Source organism: Acomys russatus, chromosome 13 (genome assembly GCF_903995435.1).
Source record: "Acomys russatus chromosome 13, mAcoRus1.1, whole genome shotgun sequence".
NCBI lineage: Eukaryota > Metazoa > Chordata > Mammalia > Rodentia > Muridae > Acomys > Acomys russatus.
Window position 1 is genome coordinate 24954988 of NC_067149.1, and position 12714 is coordinate 24967701.

At 39.2% G+C, this 12714-nt stretch overlaps 1 protein-coding gene across 2 annotated transcripts in view; it reads left to right on the plus strand.

Moving 5' to 3' along the window:
* The window catches only part of LOC127197206 (chemokine-like protein TAFA-1), a 545549-nt gene that overhangs the window by 465410 nt on the left and 67425 nt on the right, over nucleotides 1-12714 (plus strand). The window lies entirely within an intron of this gene.

Genomic DNA, 12714 nt, shown 5'->3' on the forward strand with positions numbered 1-12714 from the left:
GTTTTGTATGAGCCCCCAAAATAATCCATTTCCCCATATTTGTGTGCTGACAAGTTAATTCTCAGTACAAGGTGGTTGGAAGGTGGAACCTAGTGAGAAGTGCTTGGGTCATGTAATGCTCTTACATCTGTTTGGCTCCCATTCACTTTTGTTGTTTTTCTGGGCTTGAGACCATGCTATCCCTCCCCTTAAAAGGACAAATCAGGAAGACTTTTGTGGGGAATCCTATGGGTTCTAGAACTGGAAGGACATAAACCTCAGGTCCCTATAGTAGTCCCATCTGCACTGCTCCTTACAGCAACATGGACCTCGCCCCCCCCCCCCCGCCATCCCCCAGACAAACACATAAACTTTTAAGATTTCTTTGTACTTTGGATTTATAATCTTTTGAGCTCTTAATTCAATTTGAAAGCAACACAGCACAAATACGTTGCTTATTTCATAATACAAAATTAAAACAATGATTTGTGATGACTAGATGAGGAAGGAGGTGACACACCCATGACATATTGGTTAAAATATTTATTATATATATGACACATATAATATATATAGTATATATAATGTCATGTTCTTCTTTCAGTCCCACATTGTGACTTTGAGGCTGTTTGTTACACATTTGAGTTGGAGATGTCAAAAAGCTGAATGGATGGTATTTGTATTTGTGAGAGAGGAGCCAAGTTCCTCCCTTGTAAGAGGCTTTGCTCCCCCAATTCTGCCCCTATGAACCAAGCTGAGCATCCTCATACCTGGGTTCTGTTGGCACAAGAAAGAGCAAAAGGAACACACATCGGTCACAGGATAGCTGGTTATCCCTTTCTATCAAGGCTTGCCCAGGAGGGCACTGAAACAATTGGGTAAAATGAAGTTTTGAGACTATCCATGGATTTCAATTACAGTATTTGTGCTCTTTCCGACCTCTATTAACATCCATAGCTAGTTTGGCAACACTGTTGAGATTTATAAGCCTTCCTCCCTGGCTAACTGCATCCAACCTGAGGCCCATTTGGTCAGCACTTTTCTACTATCTTCAAATCTTGTTTCTAAGAAAGACATATGTTTGCTGGCTGTGTGACTTTAAAACCTGCCAGCTCCTCAATAGCTCCATCATTTGAAATGAATTCCACAAGGTGTCAAATGGTTCTTGGTCAATGTGGCTAGTTCATTGCAAAGTCACAGGAAGGAGAAAAACATGGGAAAGGTATAACTAATGCCTCATTTATTACTCAACAGTTAAGAATGGCTCCTCTCATTTTATTTTTTGAAAAGTCGGAGAGATAGTCAGTGGGACACTAAATGTTATAGTGACTCTCCCCAGGAACAGAAGCTCTGACGCCTCCACTTTGATCCTGGCCAGGTCACTAGCTTTGGTATTAGATATTTTGGATTTAAATTCTGGTTCTGATATCTTCTAACTTTAACTTTTTAAATTAATGATTTAAACTGTCTATGGTGGTTTAGTCTTTTGAAACTAGGAAACAGAAAGACTATTACCAGGACACTATAAGGACTGAACTTCAAAGGTATGTTTGGGGTCCTTAGTGGGAAAATTAGTATCTTAACTGTGGTGGTAGGTACAAGTCACACATGGAGAGAAGTTATTTCAAACTAAATATCCATGCACAAGTAGAGGTGGATAATTGGACTGAGATGACAAGATGATTTGAACATCGACATCCTGGAATTGGAATGTTATTAAAGAACAGTCACCTTGGTTGGAACCTGGATACATAGTGCTCATATACTATTTCCTTACTAGTTTCTAAATTACATGCAAATACATAATTATCTGAATTTTTTTTAGAAAATGAATGAAATGTGTGTGAAACATCTAACAGCTGACTACCTGGACATTGTTGAGGATTTTCCAATCAACTAGTGATAAAATATTGGTTAAGAAGCCATATGACTAATGTGGATTATTACTTTGACTGATGAAGAGAGATGAGTAATACATCAGTTTGGCTTTACATAGAAAAACAGAAGCCACTCTAGATAAGACAGAAGTGGAATATATGAATGTCATGGTTAGATGGCTGGCCGGAGGACTAGGGTCAGAGGAATGAGGAAATGGTTAGTAGCCCAAACCCAAGAAACCTTGAAGTAATTGTAGAACACATCCGAGCCGATAATCCCCACTGCTTTCAAGGTCAGATTGATTAATTGGGAAGAGCACACAGATGTGAAAGGAGCCACAGCCCATTATCTCAGCCACTTAGGAAGTCTCTTTACTGTCTGCCAGAAAATCCCGCCAGAGAACAAACAATGGCTACTATCTCCCTGCCATCTTCCCTTGCTTCCTGCATCCAAGCAGGAAACATGCAGTGTAAGCCAGGAAGTACCGTTATAAGGTTGTTGGTGTTTTGCTTTTTGTTTTTTTGTTTGGTTTTGGTTTTGGTTTTTCGAGACAGGGTTTCTCTGTGTAGCCTTGGCTGTCCTGGACTCACTTTGTAGACCAGGCTGGCCTCGAACTCACAGTGATCCACCTGCCTCTGAACAAACAGGAAATGTAGAAAGTTGTGATGATGAATCATGATGTTGATGAGAGTTAATGATAACTGTTTCAATCTGTTTGCATGCTCAGCATTTATCATTTATCTAGACATCTTATTGGGAGGTGGCACTTTTCCAAAGTACAGTTTCCCATCAGACAGCAAAAGTGTTAGGTTTCCTTCTTTACCCAGTAGCATTGGTCAAAGGTAAGATGGCTCTCTCAGATAAGTCTATATACATATGCCATGATAGCCTAAATTCAATCATGTAGCCTCATGCAAAGAAAATGTTTTTTCCATGCCTTAACCCTTCAACCTTCCAGTTCAGTCACTGCTGATAACAGGGTCAGGAGACCTTCCCCACTTCACTCAGTCCCCGTGTCTAATGACTCTGCCCAATAGTGTTGCAGTAGTTGCTGTTGATTTCCTTTCTTGAACAAAACCTATAGTATTTGGGTGTATATACATTTATTGTTTATCTCTCCCCTCCCCAGAATATCATTCCTCCAGACGGAATAACTTGGATGGTGATATAATCAATAAAAAGTTGAATAAAGGAAGGTTTCAAGAAGAAGGTCACCATGAGAAAAATAGATACGCTCAGAGTTTAATGTTAAACAGTATGTGTTTAAGGTAATGTAATGCCAAGATACTACAAGTCCTCACTATAATTTAAGTATCAGATCATTTCGTGGCATAGCTTTTTCGCCTAATATTCTGTTATTAGCAGGGATATGAATCCTATATGAAAAAGGAAAAGAGGCTTACAAGATTAAATAACTAGATTGAATTTAGTAACCACAGGAGCCCCTGCTTTCACTATTATTCCTAGATGTCTCACTTCTCTGTAGGTGCCAGAAACAGTAGTGACATGAGACTCTTGTCACACTTGACCATTTGAGAAGCTGAATCTTTATCCAAGGGTAGATTCCCAAACATGCACTATTCCGGGGAACTGCAGATCATATGCCATACCACTCATAGGAAGACACAATGCCATGCAGTGGAGTAGCCTGAAGGAAGGTAACAGTCAAGATCAGTAACATGTATATGTTATTCCATGAACATGGTGTGTAGATACAGATCTAACACCCTGAGGTGGCTAAGTGTAGCTTCTCAGAGCAGCGACTGTCCATCGTGTGATATTTGCATGAGAATACTATTGGTTCTTTATCTTGGTGTCACAAATCTTTGAAAATTACCCCTTTAACTGCATTCTTGGCCATTTCTGTTCTCTGTGAAAAGTAGATTTAGATAGTGACCAGACATGAAAACAAGCATATAAGAAACTATATAAAAGTGAACTAAATAAACCCTCACTTCAATATAGTCTCTAGTGCACTTTTTTTTTTTTTTTTTAAGTAACACAAGAGAGAAGCAATGAAAGTGGCAAAGATAACTGTGACTCTTGGGATGCAATTCTGCTTATCACATTAGTGGCTTTGTTTTCTCAGAATGGCTGGGTTTATCCTATTGACTGTTAGAAGTGTGGAGAGTTCCTCTCAGCTGAAATGTGATCTGCTGAACTGATTATTAAGGTCCTACTTCCTTATCAGAATCACTCTGGCTCTGTGTGCTCACATTGGGATGGACAGTCTCCTGCTCAGGGTCAGACGTGAAAAGTGTAAGTTCTCATTCTTCAGAAGCACATTTTCAATGATGCGGCCTCATCTTAAGGGGTCCAACTTTCAGCTGTTCGGACTGAGAGAGTCTTCAGAAGCCAGCACCATTCAACTCATTGAGGAACATGCCTGGAACCTTGCCCATTTGTCTCTGGAGTTAAGAATGGAGAACATAGAATTCAATACTAAGGAATTTGTGTTTAAATGCCTTACCTGTTCTTCACCCCCCCCCCTTTCTCTCTCTCTGGTTTTTGAGACAGGGTTTCTCTGTGTAGTCCTGGCTGTCCTGGACTAGCTTTGTACACCAGGCTGGCCTCAAACTCACAGTGATCCACCTGCCTCTGCCTCCCGCATGCTGGGATTAAAGAAACGCACCATCATGCCCAGCTACCTGTTATGTCTCATCCAGACGGAGTAACACAGACCAACACTTAGGAAGCAAAACAACAATAAAATCACATCACTTCCTACATGTCTGAATATAGAGAATTATAGTTAGCAATTTCACAGGAGGAGTATCTGTTTTAATTCTAGCTTAAGATAACTTTGTGACTAAATGTCTGTTGCTAAAAAACGTTTTTAAGATCTGGAGTCTCAACTACATAAGCCTGAGTGGAATATTTTATAATACCCATCTTTTCCAACTCATAGGATTTGTTACCAAGACCCAAATTTTTGACAAGGAGATAGATAAAAATGTCATACCAATATTAGCCATAATTGGACCCGTTAAGATGTTTTTAATATGAATTTAAAGTGAGGAGTATAAGTTTATCACACTGATGAGCTTCTTATTTTTTTTTTCAGTGTGCAACATTGATAGTGTAAGTAGCTAGAATGGACACAACATTGACACAATCACATGTTTCAGGGAACCTATGACAAACAGTAGCACCTGCATCTTGCATCTCTTGCATCCTCTCAGCAGCTACTTTGCCCTCACAGGTGTTTGCCCATTACTTCTGTTATCATGTTTACTTTACTCTTTTTTTAGACCGTTAATTATACAGTACAATTCTACGGTATATTTGGAAAGCAGCTGTGACTGTCATCTATCACATTCCATGTAATATTTATTTGTTTGTTCTCACCACTACTGAGTTTTCCACACACTGAGTGTACTACAGCAGCTCACTCTTTAAAATTTGTCTAATCTTTCTTGAGTAATTCAAATTTGGAACTATCATGTGTTGTAATCTTAAAGACATCTACATACACATCTGATGGCAAATATGAGTATTTCAATTGACTATAAAACTAAGAGTAGAGTTTCTGGGTCACAGATCAAATATACATACATACATTCATACGTACATACATTCATACATGTTTAATTTTAGAAGATTCAGCTGAAGACACTGATACATACCAATAGTTTGTATGTGTTTGTGGTATACCTTTGTGTCTGTGCCTGTGTCTGTGTGTATGCATGAGGAGTGGAGTGTAAGCACCCATGCACAAGTATGCAGAGGCTAGAAAAAAACAGTAGATGTCTTCCTCCTTAGTGCTCCGCATCACTTCTTGAGATGGTGCACAAAGCCTGAAGCTTGCTGCTTTGGCTGTGCCTGTCTCCACAGCCCAGTGTTGTGGTTACAGGCAGTTGTAGCCCAGGCCAAATTTACATGGGTGCTTACAATCAACACTCACATCCCCTTGCTTGTATAGCAAGTGCCCTTACCCACTGAGCCATTGCTATAGCCTGTGTTTAGTATCTGGTGTAAGCATCGTTTGTAAGCTCACATTACAGGATGGATAGAAGTATCTCATTATCATTTTATTTTAAAATTAGAAGGAGAAAACATAAAGCACATGGAAATATTTCTACAGGAGCTAAGGGATTATTCCTCTTTTTTTAGGATATCTGGGCCTTATGCTTTCCCTAAAAAAGAGACAGAGTTTTTAAATGATGCTATGAGATTTGGGCACAAAGAGGACTATCAAAGCCCAGAGTTAACGCCGGTCTTTGGAAGTCTAGGCAGGTACATCATTGTGACTCTAGAGCTCTCCTAGGTGGCGGCAGCTGCATTTTCTGTCTCATTAGCTATTCTCAACTTTGCCACTCTCTTTGTTTAACACATCGGAACATGATGTGGCAAGTTGACAGAAGAGTTGTGGAGAATTCTCAGTGATGCTTATAATGTGTTCAGAACACCTGTGCATACCTACTTGGTCCATTCATACTTCCAGCAAGAAAGTCAGTGTGCCCCTCCTAAAGGAGAAATTAGGAAGACTTTTTAGCAATCTGTTTGAGATAACATCTAGAAACTTCTTTGACGTATAAGGAAAGTTTTTTTTTAATGAAAATTATTTTCTGTAAGGTTTAGAGTCTGTGAAACAGAACTCTCTCCACAGATATTTATTCACACACATACACACACACACACACACACACACACACACACACACACACACACACAGAGGATGTTAAAGTCTGGCTTGGTTACTTAACCTCTGGAATCATATTAGCAGCACATGGTGCTTGAATAGCTGTGAAAACAGGAACAATAAATAGAAGCTTATGTGGATGGGACTCATTTCTCAGACATTACTTAAGGTGACCCTCAGCTTCCATTTCACTTTGAAACAGCTAGCAATTTGAAAATTAAGAACAATTTAAACAACAATATGTAAATATACATATAATGAAAGCATATTATTAAAATGACTTTAAAGCTTCTAGGCAAACATATGGGCATAATATTGGCTAATATCAACTCTATACATCTATGCATCTACATAAGACAAATTCCAAATAGGAAATATATTTTATGTACTATTAGTGTTGCTATTCGTTGTCAAAATAAGCACATATGTTATGCATCTGAACATGTGTATGAATATATAGTGTATGCCCTATGCAGAAACTTTGAATACACATACATCTCGTGTTGTTTTATATGATTGTGCATGAACATTGCTCTAAATAAGTGGAAGCTCTAGACACTGCTTATATCTTGTTTATCTCCTTAGATCTCATTGCTTATTCAGTGCCCAAAATGAAGGCCCTGTAAGATTTTTAAGAAAATAGTGGTATAATGTGTCTTTTATATATTTATATGGCTACATAAGGCTTCATTAAAGGACAAAACTTTTAAGTCATGGGATGAATTTTTAATACAATGAGAACAACATTTATATGCCCATCGAAATTCAGTATCATAGTGTCCTACTGACAGGCATTCTGGTTCTTGCTATTTTTTTCTTTACCAAATCAATGCTGGGTTAGGTCTCCATATTTGATAATTTGATACATGTGGGTTTTAATTATTAGGATAGTTGTAGACAACAAGCACGTTCAATTGCAAACTTTAGGTTTTGAAGGTATTTCTAGGGTTTTTTTCTACATAATTGTTCCTCCACATGTACCATGATATCCATTCCATTTAGAGAAAGATGAAAAGCATTGTTCCAACATGAACACATGGTAATAGATGGTAAAAACATACATGTACGTGTGTGCACTCAACTTCTCTCTGTCTCTGTGTCGCTCTGTGTTCTGTCTGTCTGTCTGTCTGTCTGTCTGTCTGTCTCTCTCTCTCTCTCTCTCTCTCTCTCTCTTTCTCTCTCTCTCTCTCTCTCTCACACACACACACACACACACACACACACACAGAGATATTTTCACCTTCACATGCCTACCTCTCATTGACAGGGAGTATAAGAGTCTGAGAATCACTGAAGAAAGACCCCAGATTCAAGTAGTATGCAGGAACAAAGAGTGTTTATTCTGCAGATAATCCCAGCATGCAGGGGTCACCATCATACAAAATGCCAACCTTGAGTGGAGATTGCAGGCTTCTTTTAAAGCCAGAAAGGGTAATTCCAGTAAGGGTTAGGTAACCTTTTACCAGATTGGAGGACATAAAGGCAGTTATATGGTTTGGTTGTTGACTAGGTTGTGTCCAAGTGGCCATCACAATGCATTCTTGTGTCTTGAACATTAGCCTTAACTGAAGAAAGGTCAACCCTGGGAACATATTCTTTATGGTATCTTGTCTGTCATAAAGAGACCCTCATCTGCCACCTGCTTCTTCCTCCATGACATTTGACTCAACAATGAGAGGGCATAGATTGAACCCTTTGAAGCCTCCAGCCAAAACAAATTCTTCCTAGTGGTTTCTGTCATGCTTTTTGCCACAGTGATGAGAAAGATAATTAATACAACCACACAAGCACAAATGTAGTTTCACAGATTATTAAAACTAATATGGACTTTCAATCTAACGTTCGTCACATTGCGACCTAAAGAATATTTGAAGAATCAGTTGGTTTTACTTACTACTTGTGGCTCTAATAACAATTCAGACAGATGGAAAACTCATCTTGCTCATGTATATAACCTTACACATTTAGCTTAATGTCACTGATGTTCTTTCCTAATATCTAAAATCAGACTATCATTGACCTTCTTGAGGGTACTGAGGGAGTCTAACTTGTTAATTTATATAAAATGATAACAGTGTCTATCCCATAGGCCAGTGTTGATAAACAGTCGATTTTTCAGTTAGTTAAATTTTTTTATCAATCTTGGCTATTAGTTTTGACAAATTTAAGAAATCTCAGCACTGAAGAAGTAGCTCATTGGTAGAGCTACATGCTTAGTATAGATAGGGCTCCATACTTATTGCACAGTTCCAACAATATTGATAATGATATCAGAAATTTAAGCTAGGCATGGAAGTCAGAGGCAGGCAGATTTCTGTAGGTTTCAGATTGTGCTAATCTACGTAGCTAGTTCCAGGACAGCCAGAAGACCTTGTCTCAGTAAATAAGAACAATGTAGTAATTTATTATTAGATCATTGATATAATATAATTTCAAGATAGTCTCTCCTTTTTCAATTGTTTCTCTCATTTTTATCAGTTCTTTAAGAATCTTCTAGAATGCATTTTACTGTATAAACTACTCCCATATCCACCACTTCTCTACCTACTCAACGTTGTGTCCTTTTGCTCAACTTTACTTTTTAAAACCTATCAAGACCAGTTTGTGTTGCCCTTATAAACTTGGGGGAATTCTTTCCACCAGATCATGATTACCCTGCCAGGGACTCCATGCTTAAAGAAAACTGACTCTCCATCTCTCTGTAGCTATCAATTGCCAGGATCTTCTCAATTGGGGGGGACTATATCCCTACCTCCCTTTTTCCTGCTGACATTTTGTCTGGTTTGAGCTTAGATAGGCACAGCCACTGTGAGTTCTCATGTGTAGCTTCCGTGCTATGCCCAGGAGACAATGTTTCCTTGTAGTCATCTACAGTCTCTCTGGATGTTACAATCTTTCCACCTCCTCTTCATAATGATCTCAAGAGAAGGGAGTGTGAGATAGGAATCCCATTTAAGGCTGAGAATCTTCCAATCTCTTTTTCTCTACACATTGATCAGTTGGGATCTTCATGGCAGTAGGCACCTACTGCAAATAAAAGCTTCTCACTACTCCATAGGTATAGCTAGCAGGCATTAGAAGTTTGTTTTTTGGATTTTTGTTGTTGTTGTTGATTTGGTTTGGTTTGGTTTGGTTTTTGGTGTTTTAAGACAGGTTTCTCTGTGTAGCCCTGGCTGTCCTGGACTCGCTTTGTGGACCAGGCTGGCCTCGAACTCACAGAAATCCGCCTACCTCTGTCTCCCAGGTGCTGGGATTAAAGGCGTGTGCCATAGAAATTGGTTTAATACTATGTTAATTTAGCATAATAACATTAACAAGTGAACCCAGGAGCCATCTGGCCACCGAGTTTTTGCCTGATCATAGTGCCAGGTATGGGTTTCATTTTGTAGAGCAAGACTTAAATTCAATCAGAAAGTGGTTGGTTACTCAAATGACATTCATTTCATTATTGAACCAGTAAAAATGATTACAAGGTCAGTTGATAGCGTAGCTCACAGGATGTACAGCTGGATAAGATGGATAGTCACTTTTCTCCTCTGGTAGTGGGCATCATTCCTTCTAGCCCTATGAAAACTAAGCTAGAAAGTGGTGATAAAGCATTCAGATCAGAACCGTCTTGATCTCTCCGTGTTCTACGACTCAAGTGTGAGGTATCTTTAGCAATAGGATCATAGTTCTATAGGGTTACCAATAGTGTTGACAGTAGTCTATACTATTTTATGCCTATGAAACCCCATTGGCCAACAACTCGAAAATAGGCAGCCCATTCCTGGCACTGGGATTTTTATTTGTTAGCCTAGATTGTCTAATAGACTCATTTTTGTTGTCCCAATATATATATATACACAAAGTATATATGTATATAAACATACATTTTTAAGAAAGCTTCCTCAGTAGTAGGTTCCCATGTGGCTTTTTCAAAAAGTCTTTAGTTTTATTTCTCTCTCTTCTACTCTTTACCAATATTCCTTCCTCTACCCCTTTCTCCCATCACCCATCCCAATTTAATCCTTCCTGATACTTTCTACATTTATACCACCATGTGCTATCTCTACTTTCTTGACAGTTTATCCTCATGCCAGGCACTGAAATTATTTCATTACACAACACAGTGATGATCACTGAACTTCAACATTCCCAACTTTAGCACACAGTACCAGGATAATTTTCCTAAAATGCAACTTTTACACAGCCATCCCTAATTCACGAAAAATATGAGTCTAGCACACACATGTGAACATTTAGCATTTATTGGATTCCTGAATTACAGCTTCTGTGTTTAAATGCCATGGGCACACAGAATAAAAGAAGAGGCCGGTCTTTGGTTGTTTTAAATTACTATCATTTTGTATGGGCAGTGACTGATGCAGAGGAACAATAATGGCCTTGAGAACCAGAATGGATAAAGAAGTCAGGAGGAATAGTAATCAAAGAGTCGGTGAAGGCCAATGGAAAGAAGAGTTGCCACTGTGCTGTCAGGGACAAGCTAGCCAATATCCCCAAACTCTCACATTTTCTAGTTCTCCTCCCTACAAAACCTCCACTTCCCCCGAAAACCCACTTGCCTTTACTCTCAACATTTTTGCAGAACTATTTTTAGGCCTCCCTCTGCAGTCTGAAGCTGACATGATTCTTACCCAATAAAAACCAAGGTGATAGATGGGTTCAGGACTGGGCATGTTGTCTGATTAGAACCAATGCAGTGACAGTTTCCATAAGTTTCTGGAAGCCCATAGTTCTGAGAGATCATGGCAGCCTTGAGGCCATCTCAAGTGGAAAATCTGCCTGAGGGTTCAAGCCAATGCAAAAGAACAAAGCAGTAGAGGGGCGGGGGGCAAAAGATCCAATGCCAATTTCAGCCCCTGGATCTAGAAACTTCTAAAGTTCTATCCTTGAGTTGTTCAGTTAATGGATTCACTGGGTTCAGCCTTTCCTTATGAAAGTGTCAGTTCTATTGGCTCTTGACAGCAACAGAGGTTTTTGCAGAATCAAAGAAAAAACACATTCTCAGTCTAAACCCCAGTAAGTAGAAAAGTGTGTACCCGAAAATGGGAACACAGTCCTCAAGATGCAGCAATCTTTCTTAGCTGCTATATCAGGTAGATAGGAGAAAGAAGCATAGGAGACACTGGACAGAGATACAGAGCTCAGTTCGTGAAGAAAATTACATAGCTTTTTAAATAGATATGAGAGCTGGGGAGCTTGGTGGCTGAAGTTGCCTATTGTGCAAACATGAGAACTCTCTAATACCCAGAACTTGTGTATGTTCTGCATGGCTGTGACAGGCACCTGGAACCCATAGGGCTAAGACAGCAGAGACAAAAAAATCCCTCAGGTAGGCTGTCTGGGTATATTAGCCATACAAACAAGCTGTGGGCTCTATTAGGAGACTCTGCCTCAAACAAAATGATTGAAGAAGCCTTCAGATGTCAACCCCAGGCCTCCATACACATATAAGCACATATGTGTGCGTGTATACATATTCTACCTACACACACTCAAAATGCATACGTAGATGCACGCATATGACCCAAACAAAATGCTATGATATATACACATTAGAATGTGTGTGTGTCATGTGCAACAGGAAAGGTATTCTGATTTTGAAGATCAAGAGATCTCATTCGGTCTTTTTCAAAAACTTTCCTGCTCTACGCTATAGCAGAAAGCAACTCATAAACAACATATTCCCAAAGCTGCGTAATACTACACGAGGTCTGAAATATTTGCTGCAAGGTTTTCACTGATTCTTTCAGCAAATATCAGGGCATATTGTACAACAAGGTAGCTGTTAATTGGGCATGGAGAGTGAGGTGGAGGAGAAGAACCAGATTGGCATGAGAGGCTAAAGCATTGACTGTTTTCTAAATACTCAAAGCCAAGGAAAAGGAGCTTGTGGAAGCACTTCAAGGAGCCTGGGCTTAGATATATTAAGTTGGAGATGCTTATTAAGCAACCAGAGAAGCAGTTAAACAGAGTGGTTCTGTCCCAAGGATCCACCATTAATCTTACAGGCAGGAGTAGATGCTCATATTGCAAAGGCTTTGAAGAGGCAAGTTTTAATCTACATGCGCTTGGCCCACATCCTCCCTTCTTCCTTCTCCTCCCCCCTGTTTCTAAAGAGATTGATTTCACTTTGCATGAGATGCTACAGTATTTTCAATTTAAATAGAAATCTCAAATAAATTGGATTTAAAAATCTTCTCGGGGAAAAA